Genomic DNA, 5182 nt, shown 5'->3' on the forward strand with positions numbered 1-5182 from the left:
TATGTACAATGAATTTAACTACTTCTGTAGACTCAATTATATCACACTGAACCTTTTTTTTTTAGGTTGTGTTATTGCACATTTAAATCTCTCTACTGGTAACTCATTTCCCTGAATACCTGCAAGGTGACTGTGGGCTCAGTGGTCAGTGTGATTTAAACACTGGCTCACAACAGGTTGGCAAGCCTGCATGGGACGTATTTGTTGAGGAAAAGTGAAGAGTTTCTAGGAACAGTTTTGAAAAACAGAGACAACCGATGTCATCCTTCCCTCCCTTGCCTCTCCTCATGTGCCAGGTTTTCTGTTTCCTCCAATTGTTTGAAAAACAGCATCAAGTATTTTGTGATGAAAAGCTATTATCTCTTTAATTGTCCAAATTTTTTCCTCCAGGCCTTTTTTTTTTTTTTTTTTTTCCTGGAAGTGTGGTATGCAGAAGGGACAAAAACACCCTATAATATAAATTTTCAGAAAAACACCTTATAATATAAATTTAGTGAAAAGATTCATCATGTTTAAGAAATGTAAGGATGAAATCCTGAATTTGGAAAAATTGTAAAATCAGGTTACATAACCTCCATCCTTTTTGTCTCTATCACTTATCCAGTGAGAAGCATGGAAAAGATGAATCCCTTACTTGTAGCTGCTGCATTAAGTAGTCAAACTGCTGGCCCCCTTCCATCAATATCATACATCCACATGTAATAGCCACAAAATGCAAGGCCAGTTTAAAACTTTCCCTGACTTCATCTATCTTGTTGAAATTTCCATCAAACTCCTAGCAGTAAATTCAGCATTCATCATGTTGCCTGTCACACATTTAATATCTGAAGGATCTCTATTGATGTGCCCTCTGGAGTTACTGATATTTGTGGTTTGTATTCTGTCTCTCCACCTGTCTCATCAGTCTGGATAATGGTTTATTAATTTGACTTATCCTCCCAAAGAAGCGACTTCTGGTTTCACTGATTATTTTCTATACATTTTCTCATTTCTATTTAATTTATTTCTCCTCACGTCTATATTAATTTTTCCTTCTTGTTGCTTTGGGTATAGTGTGATTATATTTTTCTAGTTTCTTATTTTTATTTATTTATTTACGCTTTCATTGTTGTTGCTGTTGTTGTTGTTCTGAGACATCAGAACAACTGTCATCTAGGCTGGAGTGCAGTGGTGTGACCTTGGCTCGCTGCAACCTCCACCTCTTGGTTTCAAGCCATTCTCCTGCCTCAACCACCATGCCCAGTTACGTTTTGTATGTTTTTTAGAGATGGGGTTTTGCGATGTTGGCCAGGTTGGTCTTAAACTCCTCGTATCATGTCATCTGCCCATCTTCACCTCCCAAAGTGCTGGGATTACAGGTGTGAGCCACTGCACCTGGCCAACTATTGTTCTAGTTTCTCAACATGGAAGCTTAGGTAATTGACTTGAGACATTTCTTCCTTTCTGATATAAGTACTTCCTTTCTGATATAATGCTATACATTTTCCTCTTTGCACTGCTTTAGTGTGTCATCTTGAATTTCTTGACATGTTTTTATTTTAAAGTTTTCCCTACAATTTATTCTTTCATCCCTGCATTATTAAAAGTGCTGTTTAAATTTCTATATTTAATGGATTCCAGATATCTTTCTACAACTGATTTCTATTTCAAATTCTTTGTGGTCACCAAACATGTTTTATAACATTTCATTCCTTTAGAATTTGTTGAGATTTGTTTTTTGGCCCAGAATATGGTCTATCTTGGTGCACATTCCATGTGCACTTGTGAAGAATGTATATTCTGCTGTTGTTCTGTAAATATCTATTAGGCCAAGTTGGTTGATACCGTCGTTCAAGCCCTCTGCATATATATATATCCTGATTTTCTTTTACACTTTTTCTACCAATTGCTGGGAGGATTCCGGAAGTCTTCTACTATAAGTGCAGATGTGTTTATATATTTTTTTCCTTGTGTGGGTGTTTCCCTCACGTGTTTTGAAAATAAGATATAATTAAATACACCTTATGTATTATTAATACACCTAATGTATTTAATTATTTTTCAGATGCAGGTTGTTACTGTGTTGCTAAGGCTGCTTTCAAACACAGGAGCTCCAGTAATACTCCCGTCTTGGCCAATTTTCTCACATGCTTTGATTAATCCCTGCCTTCTCTGGTTCTGGGTTTTCTATCATGTGTACAATGAATTTATCTACTTCTGTAGACTCGATGAATTCACACCTGTATCATTGTTTTTTTTTTTTAGATTGTGTTATTGCACATTTTAACCTCTCAACTGGTAACTCATTTCCCTGAATACTTGTAAGGTGCCGGTGGGCTCAGCGGTCACTGTGATTTCAATGTTGGCTCACAACAGGTTGGAAAGCCTGCCTGGGACGTATTTCTTGAGGGAAAGTGAAGAGTTTCCAGGAACAGTTTTGAAAAACAGAGACAAGTCCTCGAAGGCTAGCAAGCTAGCATCATGTTGTGCGAGTCGTCTATGGTTCTAGGGTACTCGGCTATTTGCGGGCTGGCGCACGCCATCAGCCTGCTCCTGGAGTTCGCGGATACCTCCCACGAGGAGAAACATTACACGTGTGGGGAAGCTCCTGACTATGATCGAAGACAAGAGCTGGATGTGAAATTGAAGCTAGACTTGACTTTCCTAATCTGCCCTACCTCTTGGATGGGAAGAACAAGATCACCCAGAGCAATGCCATTTTGTACTACATCGCTCACAAGCACAACATGTGTGGTGAGACTGAAGAAGAAAAGATTCAAGTGGACATCGTAGAGAGCCAAGTAATGGATTTCTGCATACAACTGATAAAGCTCTGTTACAGCTCTGACCACAAAAAACTGAAGCCTCAGTACTTGGAACAGCTACCTGGACAACTGAAACAGTTCTCCATGTTTTTGGGGAAATTCTCATGGTTTGCAGGGGAAAAGCTCACCTATGTGGACTTTCTCACCTATGGTATCTTGGATCAGAACCATATATTTGAGCCCAAGTGCCCGGATGAGTTCCCAAACCTGAAGGCTTTCATGTGCCGTTTTGAGGCTTTGGAGAAAATCGCTGTCTACATACAGTCTGATAACTTCTTCAAGATGCCCATCAACAACAAGATGGCCCAATGGGGCAACAAGCCTATATGCTGAGCAGGAGGCAGACTTGCAGAGCTGCTTTTGTTTCATCCTGTCCCTAAGGGCTCAGCACTCTCTTTGCTCTTTTCGATAAATAGCATTTAGGTTAAAAAAAAAAAAAAGAAAAGAAAAGGAAAGAAAAGAAAAACAGAGACAACCGATGTCATCCTTCCTTCCCTTGCCTCTCCTCTTGTGCCAGGTTTTCTGTTTCCTTCAGTTGTTAGAAAATCAGCATGAGGTATTTCACGATGAAAAATTTTTATCCCTTTAATCATCCTGATTTTTCCCTCCAGACTTTTTTTTCCCTGGAAGGGTGGTATGCAGAAGGGACAAAAGCATTTTCAGAAAAACACCTTATAATATAAATTTAGTGAAAAGATTCATCATGTTTAAGAAATGGTCAGGATGAAATCCTGAATTTGAAAAAATTGTAAAAATCAGTTTACATAACCTCCATCCCTTTTGTCTCTATCACTTATCCAGTGAGGAATGTGGAAAAAGATGAATCCCTTACTTGTGGCTGCTGCATTAAGTAGTCAAACTGCTGGCCCCCTTCCATCAATATCATACATCCACATATAATAGTCACAAAATGCAAGGCCAGTTTAAAACTTTCCCTGATTTCATCTATCTCATTGAAATTTCCATCAAACTCCTAGCAGTAAATTCAGCATTCAAAGATTTACAAGTACTGTGGCCAACAGAGATCCTGGTTCAAATGTTGGAAGGGGGCTGCAGCGGTGGCAGCCCAGCTGAGGACAAGGCTCGAATGTGTCTTCACATCCCCTACTCCCTTTTCAGGTAGGGTTTGTCTGTTTTGCGGAGGCTGGTATACACTGGAGGACTCACAGTTCACCACAACATCCGACTCCGGAGCTATAGTGATCTTCCTGCCCTACCTTCCTGAGTAGATGGGACTACAGGCACGTGCCACCATGCCAGATGACTCTTTAAATTGTGTAGAGCAAGGGTCTCACTGTGTTGCCCAAGTTGGTCGTGAACTCCTGGCCTGAAGTGATACTCCTGCCTTAGCCTCCAAAAATACTGGGATTACTGGTATGAGCCAATGCATGTGGCCAGTTTTACCCCCTTTTTTAAATCTAAGGCTTATGGTTGGTCTGAGGCTTTGTTCCATCCCAGGAAACTGATAATTTTCCTCCCACTTGGAAGAAACAGCAATTCAAACATTCAGGATTTCTGGTCTAGGCAAAGCTCTTTGGCAGTGACTGAGTCTTAACTCTACCAGCCTGGAGGAGAAAACAAAAATTAACATTAGCACGAGCCTGCACCTTCCCCAAAATATTATCCAGAGCAGAACAGTGGTTAAGGGATCCTGGGATCCAGCTCCCTTGCATTTGGAGGGATTAGTGTTAAAGACTATGAGTACACGTATTTTTCATAAATAGACAATGGCTTTGGATGCCCCTTCATATTATGGTGAAATCCATGGTCTCCCAGGCATGACAGCTTCAAAATGTCTACCCCTTCACTCTTCCTTTATTCAAACGAGGCTTTCATCATATGGCATGAAATTCCTAATGTGACATTAACTGATTTCTCCAAAGATACTTTTCAGGCTATTTCCAGGAGCCTACTAAGCATCCACACCATAGTTTGAAGCCAAAACATTAAAAGTGAGTTTACAAAAAATTACACATTTTTTGTAAATTTCTTTAGTTTCTTAGATATTTCGTGTGGTGGTGATATTTTCAGTAAAACTGTGCTTAACATGTTCGGGCCTTGGACTATCTTTTGGTTTCCTTGTAGCAGTAGAAAGCAGGGTGTGCTTTAGAAATATCTTTAATGTGTACACTTGGACGTCTATTGTCAAAGTCTGTACTGAAGCCTACCTGAATGTAAGCAAAAGGGGGACTCTTAGGCTTCTGGTTTTTGTCCGTTGTGTAAAACTAAAACTTTGCTGTCCTTCCCAACAAAGTCTTGCACATCTTTTGCTAATGTTATTGCTAGGTATTTGATACTATTGAAAACTGTGGCTTGATGTGGTGGCTCAAGCCGCTAATCCCAGCACTTTGGGATGCTGAGGCAGAAGGATTGCTTGA

At 39.9% G+C, this 5182-nt stretch overlaps 1 pseudogene across 1 annotated transcript; it reads left to right on the forward strand.

Moving 5' to 3' along the window:
* Positions 1–2438: 2438 nt before the first annotated feature.
* On the forward strand, positions 2439–3249 carry LOC116545568 (annotated as a pseudogene). Its single transcript, XR_004266352.1, has one exon. The product of XR_004266352.1 is annotated as a glutathione S-transferase Mu 3-like (transcript).
* The last annotated feature ends 1933 nt before the right edge of the window (positions 3250–5182 follow it).

This window comes from Sapajus apella, unplaced genomic scaffold (genome assembly GCF_009761245.1).
Source record: "Sapajus apella isolate SASKATOON/1434 unplaced genomic scaffold, GSC_monkey_1.0 scaffold290, whole genome shotgun sequence".
Taxonomy (NCBI): domain Eukaryota; kingdom Metazoa; phylum Chordata; class Mammalia; order Primates; family Cebidae; genus Sapajus; species Sapajus apella.